The following is a 13,707-nucleotide window of genomic DNA, read 5'->3' as shown; positions in this document are numbered from 1 at the left end:
TACTAATGATGAAGAAATGAAAAATAAGAAACAGTAGAGATAATTGAAAAATCTGCAGGAAGGCTTTCATAAGGTGTATTCCTTTTGGAAGATATAAGGCAACTACCTTTCTGAAATATTATCTGGTGATCTCACCTACTCGTTGACATCCAGACATAGGATATATATATCTATGGTTAATCTCTGATCCCGGCTCAAGAAATACTTGTTCTTGTCATCCATCATTACTGCCCTGAAGAAGTTCCTCCTGAAGGAACGAAACGCGTTGGCTGGCTTTTCGATCTGAAAATTAAAAGAATCCTGAACACTTGCTTGCAATCTTGGACTCAGCGCTCTCTTATTTGGACTATCTCTTTTCGAATATATACTCCTTCACTGACATATGGTGTAATTTTGACTGCCAAAGTGGTGCATTTCGGAACTTTTTGCTAACTACACTTATTCAGTTACACACCTTGAATCTCAACAGTAGGCTCTCACATTAGGCAAGAAACCTGGCCTTTAGTTGCAAAGTGATCATGGTGCAGTAAATTTAGATATTGCAGATTTTATTCCCCAGGATTTTGAGCAGACACTTGCATGGAGTAGCGTGTACAAGCGTGTTATTATAAAAGCCCGGGGGTGCATTTCAAAATTGTGCAGTGCTACACCAGTGTCCACACAACCTTTGGTAAATTACCTCTCTTATTTAGTTCTTACTGCAGGGCAGAGACTTAGCAATCACAGGTAAAAACACATCTAGGTCTGAACAATGATGAGAGCCATAACTGGTTCACTCGGTCCCTATTAGATTGCATCTCTGAATGGGATCTTGCCACCTCTATTGTCAGTGTACTTGGGCCTCCGTAAACCTGGGTAGATATTGAGTAAAGTGCCTGACAAATACCACTGGAAAAGAAGGAATACAGGGGCATATTATCAAGGGGGTTTACCTCTGCTTTTTTTGGCTTTAAAAGCCAAGAAAGCGGAGATAAAATTAACTCCCTATTACCTAGCTGTCGCTAACACCAGTTAGCGACAGCTAGTAGAAGATAGCGACCATCTTGGGCCCCACTTTGCATGTCAGTGATATTTATCACTAATGATATGCAAAGTGGGCGAGCCAAGATGTTAGCAACTGGAAACAGTCGCTTACATCGCTATCTCCTATTACCAACTTTTGGAGATATTCGTGCTAAGCGCGAATATCTCCAAAAGCTAACACCTGCCCTGAGCAGTTCTTAGCCATGTTATCCAATGGGAGGTGGATAACATGGCTAAGAGCATTAGCTCGGTAATGCATGAATATCGCGGACTTTTCAGCGATATTCATGCATTGCGGACGATTTTTATCGCATTTGCGATAAACCTTGGTAATACCAAGGTTTATTTGCGATAAAAATCGCCGCAGCTCGGCGGTAAATTTTTATCTCTAACCAAGCAATAGCGATATTTATCGCTATTGCTTGGTAATATGCCCCACAATCCTGTGGAGTCCTGAAATGCTTCTAGTTAGGGTTGAATGGTTATTCCACTACATAGACTTCTGTCAATTACTAAGAGAATGATTTCATTTACAGCAGCATCTCCCACCAATGGAAACTCGCAAAATACTCCCAGACTTCAGATTTTGGGGGACTAAGATTTGCATCATGTGGATACAAGTGACTGCATAACGTGATCTGTTATGTAATTGACATTTTTATGATACTTTTAAACGATTGCTATGGCACTTTAGCACTTTTTGTAGATTAGAGTAGATTGGACTGGTGTTGAGTCCAGTAGAGTGGAGTGGTCCAGAGTGGCATAGAGTGCAAAAGCATAGAATACAGCGGAGTACACTGCAGTGTAGAATGTAGTGGTATAGATTAGAATGATTCAGAGTAAAGTGTCATTGAGTGCAGTGGTGTAGAGTGCAGTAGAGTCGCATAGAGCGATGTCGAGTGGCATAGAGTAGAATGGCATAAACTGCAATAGCATAGAGTAGTGCAAAGTAGAATGCAGTGGCATAGTGTGAAGTGCTGCAGTGTAGAGTGGCATGGAGTTGAGTGATGCAGAGTAGAGCTGCATAGAGTACAGCAGAGTGTCATAGAGTACAGTGGGGGAGAGTGCAGTATCATAGACTGCAGAGTAGAGTGACATAGAGTTTAGTGGTGGCGAGTGCCGTGTTGCAGAGTAGAGTGTTGTAGAGTGCATTGGTGTAGAAGAGAGTCTCACAGAGTGCAATGGCATAGAAAGCAGGGGTGTTACAGTAAAATGGCGCTGAGTAGAATAGAGTGCATTGGTTTTGAGTGGAGCGTTGTAAAGTGCTGTGAAATGCTGCAGCATAGATGCAGTGCTGTAGAGTAGGTTGTTTAAGAGTAGAGGTATGTGGAATAGAGTGGAAGGGTGCAGTGGTGTAGAATAAAGTGTCATAGAGTGCAATGATGCTGAGTAGATTAGAGTATCATAGAGTGGATTTGCCAAAAAAGCGGAGGTAAATTCCTTGATAATTTGCCCCCTAGTATATTGACTTGTTCCCTAATCCTGCCTGCTGCTCCTCGCATGATTGCCGCTCTGTCCTGCTGCCATTAAACAGTCCGTGGGGGACTGCACCGTGGAACACCGTACCGGGACTCCACTTCCCAGAGTCCCCGGAGGAGCCAGTCAGCCGCATCACCACACAGCACCAGGAGGCACTTTAAAATCGCTGCAGGCCTCCTGCAGCATGGGCCGAAGCTCGGGCCAAGGGTGGGCCCATCCGCGCCCATCAGGGGCTGGAAGAGGCTGGGCTGGGCCACCACCCTTATGTCTCTATTGGAACCAGGGAGCATTGCTGGCCAGGAAGACGTTGGGAAAGAAGTTCTGGGGACTGGCTCACAGTACCAATTAGCTGCCACGCACTCCAGCAATCATCGCTCAGGAGATGTCTGAGGGGCTCCCTTAGGACACTAAGGACTCAGTAAAACCTCGAGGACTTTGGGACAGAACGGTAATAACTACCAATAGCTACCAAGGTACTGATGTTTGTCTCTTGCATTAATATCTCCTTTAATATAAGACCAAACTTAACCCCTCCTTTTTTTGTTGGGATGAGTAAATGCAAGGTGACAAGCTCTATGGTGGGGGGGTTAAGGGGACTCTAGATGCCTTCCTCACAAGAGCAGAGTCTCTGCTAGTCCACGAAATCCAGCTCACAGAGAAGAGACTATCTTTTGACTCGGTCATAGAGCAAAAGCGATCTTCCATGGGTATTATTGCCACGCGTAAATCACCTAATGTCGGGGCACCTTTAGGCCAATGTAAACCTATGCATGGTAACAATATAAAGGCCTTAACCCCCGCTGCTCCATCGCTACAGGGGGCTGGCTTGTTAACTTAGCCCATTGATCTGTTAGCTGATGACTTAAGTCTGTTACAGGGTGTCACAGACAAAAGGGAGGGGGTTTATGAATTAACCACTGTGTCACCCCATGGGGGAGAGTCGGGAGAGGGAGAGGGAGAACCTGTCTTAGCTGTAGATCTGCCAGGTGTAGAAGTCATCTCAAGGGATGGTAGGGAGGTGGTCACCCAATCCAAAAGGGCTCTGAAAGTCACAGGCGCAACCAGTGTGATCACCCCTATGGTTGATCCCACGGCCTCAGGTAATCAAACCGGGGGGAGTGAACCTTCACCACACCACTAAAGCTAAAACAAAACAGAGGGGTGAACTCAAAACAACTAGGGCTAAAGATATCGGGGGGCCCACAGCTAATCACCAGTATCTAAATTGCGATGAAAAAGAGATGAACCGGGGGGCGGCCATGGAGCTGTGGTCTAGGCTAGAAACAATGTTAACCACCCATCTAGGGCCTGTATATGAGAAAATAGATGCAATAGAGGGGGCATTCTCTTTGCTTCTTGCACAGTGCAGTATTCAGGCTTCTGTATCAACAGGGGAACATGTCATCAGGGTGGGGGCACCAGTGGGCTTCACTTGCCCTAACTCTGCAACCACCCAAGAGGGAACATAGGGGGGCTCCACGACCATGGACAGCTAGATGGAACACAGGAAGCTAGAAAAAAAGGGCAAACTGCAGGGACTATCGATGGAAATGTCCCAAGTCCACACAACGCTTGGGGAGTTCATAGGCAGACAACGGCGGAAAGGACAGACCAAAGGCCTAACCTTAACACAGCCTCCAGAAACCCAGATGGAAGAACATTTGCCCCTCACTTCACAGTGCCTATAAAGCTGACTTTGTATGGTGTACCCAGGACCTGCCGGTTTTAGACTTACCCACAACATCCTGCCCTTATTCAGTAATCTTGACAGGGGTCCCAGCCGGTAGTGGTGACAAAGAAGAAACTCCTCGAACCCTGATCAACAAGGCGGCCCACTGGCTGAACAGAAATGCAGATTTTAATATCTCCCACCATAGGCACATTCTTATGGCGAGAAGGGTATCTTGGATCGGAAACATCAGGAAGTGTTTCCCAGGAGATTGCATGATCTTAAACCTAAGGTACCCAGGGCTGGTAAGAGATCTTCTTAATCAGGGAAAGGGGCTTTATCAGGAGGAGGGCAGCTCAAGTATTAGTATGCTCCCCCTGGGCTTTTTTACAGGGACCCAATTTGTGTAAAAAAACGGGATGATCTCAGCAACAGCTAGTAGGTCCTGACTGGGTGGATGGACAGTCCCATTAAGTAATCGATATGCCCCTCTTTACAGTGTGTCAGCCTTAACAAAATAGACTGACTAGCTAGTGGGCCATCACCTGGGGATGGTCCTAGATGGGTGAGTTTCCCCCCCAAGGTAGGTGCAGGAGGGTTAGTCATGCCAAAGACTATTGAGTCCATCCCTCCCGCGGTATCTGGAGAGCACATTGGGTTTAGTCCCGAGGGGAATCTTCAGGCACCCAATGAATCGACTAGTCAGCTTTCCTGTTACATGCAAGAGAGTGTAGTCAGCCCAAGACAGGGTGATATTGAGATAATTTCCTGGAACATAGCAGGATTATTCTCCAAAATAAAAAATCATGACTGATTAGCTTACATAAAGAAATTCCATGTCATTTGCTTACAGGAAGCGTGGGAGGTGAACAGTAGTGTACTCGCCTTAGAAAGAATATAAAATGTACACTGTACCGGCGCGGAAGGCAGCCTCCGGGAAAGCGAGGGGTGGTTTGATCACATATGTGGACTTGGGGTTTCAAGGGAGGTGGGACGACTTGGGCTGGCACTCAGATTTTATACAAGAGATCAGATTTCACAAGAAGGTTCTAAAATTAATTTTTATTAACTTTTATAATGCAATTGTAGGGGGACAGACTCTATTATGACTGGCTGAGTTGGAGCACCGGTTGGAAGGAATATTAGAACAAGTGGCGTCGAGCTCCCAGTTGGTGTTACTGGGTGATGTTAATTGCCATCTGTGCCCCCACCTGAAAATTAGTCGGGGGATTGGTCCTCGTGCCCACTGGAAGAGGGCTTACCCTTGGAGCACACTAGGGAGGGAAGAGAGCTAAGCAAGGTACTGGGCACACATGCCCTCACATATACTATGGACTTGATTAGAGTGGGGGAGGACAGCCGGGTCCATTCAACTTTTAAAAGTAGGGGAAGGGATTCTTTTATTGACTTTATTTTTGTCACCAATGTGTTGAAAAGTAGAATCTTAAGATTTAATATAGAGGTTAGCATCTTTAACGATCACAATCCCCTGGTTATATCGATCAGGGACCCAAACCCGATTAAGCATACTTCGCAAAGGGGGACCTGTGGCACAATAAGCGCCACCGATCAATGAAGGAGACTTAGGTGGTCCCATATTAATGGCGAAGCTTTTTATAGAGCGTTAATCTCAGACAGTGAACAGCAGGTCTGGAAATGTTTAGACCTAACAGTGGAAGGGGCAGATCGGATTAAAGCCTTTGAGGGTGTTGCCCAACCTATCGATCGCCTGCTCAGGAGCAGGCCATCGATAGGTTGAGCAACACTCCAAAAAAGGAATTGGATACCCCTAGGCGGTTTGATCGTCAGTGTTCCATTGCCCTGAGGGAATTGAAGTTAGCTTTAAAAATTATCCTGAAAGATAAAATGAAGGTGTCCGCATGTAGTGCTTTGTATAAACAGGCAGTAAAATGCCGCAAAACTACACTGCAGCAGCAGGCGTGGGAGAACCTGAGAGAAGTGGCTGAGTCAAAGGATTCAACCGCTTTCTGGAAAGTTATAAATGACCCTAGTTTCCAAGACACAAATAAACCCAAGTAATAAATCATATTCTGCCAGAGTCTTGGTTTGAGCACTTCCAAGGCCTTTACAATCATGGGGAACAAAGCGAAACAAAAGGGGATGATGGACGGAGCGTTTGAGCAAATCAAACACTCACCCCCAGTCAAATGATCTGGGTTTAATCCATCACCATTCTTTAGCTCCCTCAGCCACCCAAGTTCAGACATGGCCATATGCAAATCAGTCTGACCCTGTGCCTCATTGGAACAGTCCAGCCCGATCTGCCAAGCCATGTCTTCCCTGGACTGGAAACTAGCATCATGGGACCAGTTTCAGATTCATAATCCTCATCAGCCAGGCTATCTTGAATCCAGTGGCAAAGTGAGCAAGGGACTCACGTCTGAGCATACCCTGCCAACTTACGGCGAACAAAGCGAAACAAAAGGGGATGATGGATGGAGCGTTTGAGCAAATCAAACACTCACCCCCAGTCAAATGATCTGGGTTTAATCCATCACCATTCTTTAGCTCACTCAGCCACCCCAGTTCAGACATGGCAATATGCAAATCAGTCTGACCCTGTGCCTCATGGGAACAGTCCAGCCCGAACTGCCAAGCCATGTCTTCCCTGGACCGGAAACAAGCATCCTGGGACCAGTTTCGGATTCATAATCCTCATCAGCCAGCCTATCTTGAATCCAGTGGCCAAGTGAGCAAGTGACTCACGTCTGAGCATACCCTGCCAACTTAGGGCAAACAAAGCGAAACAAAAGGGGATGATGGACGGAGCGTTTAAACAAATCAAACACTCACCCCCAGTCAAATGATCTGGGTTTAATCCATCACCATTCTTTAGCTCACTCAGCCACCCCAGTACAGACATGGCCATTTGCAAATCAGTCTGACCCTGTGCCTCATGGGAACAGTCCAGCCCGAACTGCCAAGCCATGTCTTCCCTGGACCAGAAACAAGCATCCTGGTACTGGTTTCGGATTCATAATCCTCATCAGCCAGGCTATCTTGAATCCAGTGGCCAAGTGAGCAAGGGACTCACGTCTGAGCATTCCCTGCCAACTTAGGACGAACAAGGCGAAACAAAAGGGGATGATGGACGGAGGATTTGAGAAAATCAAACACTCACCCCCAGTCAAATGATCTGGGTTTAATCCATCACCATTCTTTAGCTCACTCAGCCACCCCAGTTCAGACATGGCCATATGCAAATCAGTCTGACCCTGTGCCTCATGGGAACAGTCCAGCCCAAACTGCCAAGCCATGTCCTCCCTCGACAGGAAACAAGCATACTGGGACCGGTTTCGGATTCATAATCCTCATCAGCCAGGCTATCTTGAATCCAGTGTCCAAGTGAGCAAGGGACTCACGTCAGAGCATACCCTGCCAACTTGGGGCGAACAAAGCAAAACAAAAGGGGTTGATGGATGGAGCGTTTGAGCAAATAAAACACTCACCCCCAGTCAAATGATCTGGGTTTAATCCATCACCATTCTTTAGCTCACTGAGCCACCCCAGTTCAGACATGGCCATATGCAAATCAGTCTGATCCTGTGCCTCATGGGAACACTCCAGCCCAAACTGCCAAGCCATGTCTTCCCTGGACCGGAATCAAGCATCCAGGGACCAGTTTCTGATTCATAATCCTCATCAGCCAGGCTATCTTGAATCCAGTGGCCAAGTGAGCAAGGGACTCACGTCTGAGCACACCCTGCCAACTTAGGGCGAACAAAGCGAAACAAAAGGGGATGATGGACGGAGCGTTTGAGCAAAATAAACCCTCACCCCCAGTCAAATGATCTGGGTTTAATCCATCACCATTCTTTAGCTCACTCAGCCACCCCAGATCAGACATGGCCATATGCAAATCAGTCCGACCCTGTGCCTCATGGGAACAGTCCAGCCCGAACTGCCAAGCCATGTCTTCCCCGGACCGGAACAAGCATCCTGGGACCGGTTTCGGATTCATAATCCTCATCAGCCAGGCTATCTTGAATCCAGTGGCCAAGTGAGCAAGGGACTCAGGTCTGAGCATACACTGCCAACTTAGGGTGAACAAAGCGAATCAAAAGGGGATGATGGACGGAGCGTGTGAGCAAATCAAACACTCACCCCCAGTCAAATGATCTGGGTTTAATCCATCACCATTCTTTAGCTCACTCAGCCACGCCAGTCAGACATGGCCATATGCAAATCAGTCTGACCCTGTGCCTCATGGGAACAGTCCAGCCCAAACTGCCAAGCCATGTCTTCCCTGGACCGGAAACAAGCATCCTGGGACCGGTTTCGGATTCATAATCCTCATCAGCCAGGCTATCTTGAATCCAGTGGCCAAGTGAGCAAGGGACTCACGTCTGAGCATACCTTGCCAACTTAGGGCGAACAAAGCGAAACAAAAGGGGATGATGGACGGAGGGTTTGAGCAAATCAAACACTCACCCCCAGTCAAATGATCTGGGTTTAATCCATCACCATTATTTAGCTCACTCAGCCACCCCAGTTCAGATATGGCCATATGCAAATCAGTCTGACCCTGTGCCTCATGGGAACAGTCCAGCCCGAACTGCCAAGCCATGTCTTCCCTCGACCGGAAACAAGCATCCTAGGACCGGTTTAGGATTCATAATCCTCACCAGCCAGGGTATCTTGAATCCAGTGGCCAAGTGAGCAAGGGACTCACGTCTGAGCATACCCTGCCAACTTGGGGCGAACAAAGCGAAACAAAAGGGGTTGATGGACGGAGCGTTTGAGCAAATCAAACACTCACCCCCAGTCAAATGATCTGGGTTTAATCCATCACCATTCTTTAGCTCACTCAGCCACCCCAGTTCAGACATGGCCATATGCAAATCAGTCTGACCCTGTGCCTCATGGGAACAGCCCAGCCCGAACTGCCAAGCCATGTCTTCTCTGGACCGGAAACAAGCATCCTTGGACCGGTTTCGGATTCATAATCCTCATCAGCCAGGCTATCTTGAATCCAGTTGCCAAGTGAGCAAGGCACTCACGTCTGAGCATACCCTGCCAACTTAGGGCGAACAAAGCGAAACAAAAGGGGATGATGGACGGAGGGTTTGAGCAAATCAAACACTCACCCCCAGTCAAATGATCTGGGTTTAATCCATCACCATTCTTTAGCTCACTCAGCCACCCCAGTTCAGACATGGCCATATGCAAATCAGTCTGACCCTGTGCCTCATGGGAACAGTCCAGCCCGAACTGCCAAGCCATGTCTTCCCTCAACCGGAAACAAGCATCCCGGGACCGGTTTCGGATTCATAATCCTCACCAGCCAGGCTATCTTGAATCCAGTGGCCAAGTGAGCAAGGGACTCACGTCTGAGCATACCCTGCCAACTTGGGGCGAACAAAGTGAAACAAAAGGGGTTGATGGACGGAGCGTTTGAGCAAATCAAACACTCACCCCCAGTCAAATGATCTGGGTTTAATCCATCACCATTTTTTAGCTCACTCAGCCACTCCAGTTCAGACATGGCCATATACAAATCAGTCTGACCCTGTGCCTCATGGGTACAGTCCAGCCCAAACTGCCAAGCCATGTCTTTCCTGGACCGGAAACAAGCATCCTGGGACAAGTTTCGGATTCATTATCCTCATCAGCCAGGATATCTTGAATCCAGTGGCCAAGTGAGCAAGAGACTCACGTCTGAGCCTACCCTGCCAACTTAGGGCGAACAAAGCGAAACAAAAGGGGATGATGGACGGAGCGTTTGAGCATATCAAACACTCACCCCCAGTCAAATGATCTGGGTTTAATCCATCACCATTCTTTAGCTCACTCAGCCACCCCAGTGCAGACATGGCCATATGCAAATCAGTCTGACCCTGTGCCTAATGGGAACAGTCCACACGAACTGCCAAGCCATGTCTTCCGTGGACCGGAAACAAGCATCCTGGGACCAGTTTCGGAGTCATAATCCTCATCAGCCAGGCTATCTTGAATCCAGTGGCCAAGTGAGCAAGGTACTCACGTCTGAGCATACCCTGTCAACTTAGGGCGAACAAAGCGAAACAAAAGGGGATGATGGACGGAGGGTTTGAGCAAATCAAACACTCACCCCCAGTCAAATGATCTGGGTGTAATCCATCACCATTCTTTAGCTCACTCAGCCACCCCAGTTCAGATTTGGCCATATGCAAATCAGTCTGACCCTGTGCCTCATGGGAACAGTCCAGCCCGAACTGCCAAGCCGTGTCTTCCCTGGACCGGAAACAAGCATCCTGGGACCGGTTTTGGCTTCATTATCTTCATCAGCCAGGATATCTTGAATCCAGTGGCCAAGTGAGCAAGGGACTCACGTCTGAGCATACCCTGCCAACTTAGGGCGAACAAAGCGAAACAAAAGGGGATGATGGACGGGCGTTTGAGCAAATCAAACACTCACCCCCAGTCAAATGATCTGGGTTTAATCCATCACCATTCTTTAGCTCACTCAGCCACCCCAGTTCCGACATGGCCATATGCAAATCAGTCTGACTCTGTGCCTCATGGGAACAGTCCAGCCCAAACTGCCAAGCCATGTCTTCCCTGGACCGGAAACAAGCATCCTGGGACATGGTTTCAGATTCATAATCCTCATCAGCCAGGCTATCTTGAATTCAGTGGCCAAGTGAGCAAGGGACTTACGCCTGAACACACCCGGCCAACTTAGGGCGAACAAAGCAAAACAAAAGGGGATAATGGACGGAGCGTTTGAGCAAATCAAACACTCACCCCCAGTCAAATGATCTGGGTTTAATCCATCACCATTCTTTAGCTCACTCAGCCACCCCAGTTCAGACATGGCCATATGCAAATCAGTCTGACCCTGTGCCTCATGGGAACAGTCCAGCCCGAACTGCCAAGCCATGCCTTCCCTGGACCGGAAACAAGCATCCTGGGACCAGTTTTGGATTCATAATCCTCATCAGCCAGGCTATCTTGAATCCAGTGGCCAAGTGAGCAAGGGACTCACGTCTGAGCATACCCTGCCAACTTAGGGCGAACAAAGCAAAACAAAAGGGGATGATGGACGGTGGGTTTGAGCAAATCAAACACTCACCCCCAGTCAAATGATCTGGGTTTAATCCATCACCATTCTTTAGCTCACTCAGCCACCCCAGTTCAGACATGGCCATATGCAAATCAGTCTGACCCTGTGCCTCATGGGAACAGTCCAGCCCGAACTGCCAAGCCATGTCTTCCCTCGACCGGAAACAAGCATCCTGGGACCGGTTTCAGATTCATAATCCTCACCAGCCAGGCCATCTTGAATCCAGTGGCCAAGTGAGAAAGGGACTCACGTCTGAGCATACCCTGCCAACTTGGGGCGAACAAAGCGAAACAAAAGGGGTTGATGGACGGAGCGTTTGAGCAAATCAAACACTCACCCCCAGTCAAATGATCTGGGTTTAATCCATCACCATTTTTTAGCTCACTCAGCCAACCCAGTTCAGACATGGCCATATGCAAATCAGTCTGACCCTGTGCCTCATGGGTACAGTCCAGCCCGAACTGCCAAGCCATGTCTTCCCTGGACTGGAAAAGAGCATCCTGGGACCGGTTTCGGATTCATTATCCTCATCAGCCAGGATATCTTGAATCCAGTGGCCAAGTGAGCAAGGGACTCACGCCTGAGCATACCCTGCCAACTTAGGGTGAACAAAGTGAATCAAAAGGGGATGATGGACGGAGCGTTTGAGCAAATCAAACACTCACCCCCAGTCAAATGATCTGGGTTTAATCCATCACCATTCTTTAGCTCACTCAGCCAACCCAGTTCAGACATGGCCATATGCAAATCAGTCTGACCCTGTGCCTCATGGGAACAGTCCAGCCCGAACTGCCAAGCCATGTCTTCCCTGGACCAGAAGCAAGCATCCTGGGACCGGTTTCGGATTCATATTCCTCATCAGCCAGGCTATCTTGAATCCAGTTGCCAAGTGAGCAAGGGACCCACGTCTGAGCATACCCTGCCAACTTAGGGCGAACAAAGCGAAACAAAAGGGGATGATGGACGGAGGGTTTGAGCAAATCAAACCCTCACCCCCAGTCAAATGATCTGGGTTTAATCCATCACCATTCTTTAGCTCACTCAGCCACCCCAGTTCAGACATGGCCATATGCAAATCAGTCTGACCCTGTGCCTCATGGGAACAGTCCAGCCCGAACTGCCAAGCCATGTCTTCCCTCGACCGGAAACAAGCATCCTGGGACCGGTTTCGGATTAATAATCCTCACCAGCCAGGCTATCTTGAATCCAGTGGCCAAGTGAGCAAGGGACTCACGTCTGAGCATACCCTGCCAACTTAGGGCGAACAAAGCGAAACAAAAGGGGTTGATGGACGGAGCGTTTGAGCAAATCAAACACTCACCCCCAGTCAAATGATCTGGGTTTAATCCATCAGTATTTTTTAGCTCACTCTGCCACTCCAGTTCAGACATTACCATATGCAAATCAGTCTGACCCTGTGCCTCATGGGAACAGTCCAGCCAGAACTGCCAAGCCATGTCTTCCCTGGGCCAGAAACAAGCATCCTGGGACCGGTTTCAGATTCATAATCCTCATCAGCCAGGCTATCTTGAATCCAGTGGCCAAGGAAGCAAGGGACTCACGTCTGAGCATACCCTGCCAACTTATGGCAAACAAAGCGAACTGCCAAGCAATGTCAAGATAGCCTGGCTGATGAGGATTATGAATCCGAAACCGGTCCCAGGATGCTTGTTTCCAGTCCAGGGAAGACATGGCTTGGCAGTTCGGGCTGGACTGTTCCCATGAGGCACAGGGTCAGACTGATTTGCATATGGCCATGTCTGAACTGGGGTGGCTGAGTGAGCTAAAGAATGGTGATGGATTAAACCCAGATCATTTGACTGAGGTGAGTGTTTGATTTGCTCAAACGCTCCGTCCATCATCCCCTTTTGTTTCGCTTTGTTCACCCTAAGTTGGCAGGGTATGCTCAGACGTGAGTCCCTTGCTCACTTGGCCACTGGATTCAAGATAGCCTGGCTGATGAGGATTATGAATCTGAAACCGGTCCCAGGATGCTTGTTTCCGGTCCAGGGAAGACATGGCTTGGCAGTTCAGGCTGGACTATTTCCATGAGGCACAGGGTCAGACTGATTTGCATATGGCCATGTCTGAACTGGGGTGGCTGAGTGAGCTAAAGAATGGTGATGGATTAAACCCAGATCATTTGACTGGGGGTGAGTGTTTGATTTGCTCAAACGCTCTGTCCATCATCCCCTTTTATTTCGCTTTGTACGCCCTAAGTTGGCAGGGTATGCTCAGACGTGAGTCCCTTGCTCACTTGGCCACTGGATTCAAGATAGCCTGGCTGATGAGGATTATGAATCCTAAACCGGTCTCAGGATGCTTCCTTCCGGTCTAAGGTAGACATGGCTTGGCAGTTCGGGCTGGACTGTTCCCATGAGGCACAGGGTCAGACTGATTTGCATATGGCCATGTCTGAACTGGGGTGGCTGAGTGAGCTAAAGAATGGTGATGGATTAAACCCAGATCA

Source organism: Lissotriton vulgaris, chromosome 9 (genome assembly GCF_964263255.1).
Source record: "Lissotriton vulgaris chromosome 9, aLisVul1.2, whole genome shotgun sequence".
Classification (NCBI taxonomy): domain Eukaryota; kingdom Metazoa; phylum Chordata; class Amphibia; order Caudata; family Salamandridae; genus Lissotriton; species Lissotriton vulgaris.
This window is presented reverse-complemented; position numbering follows the sequence as displayed.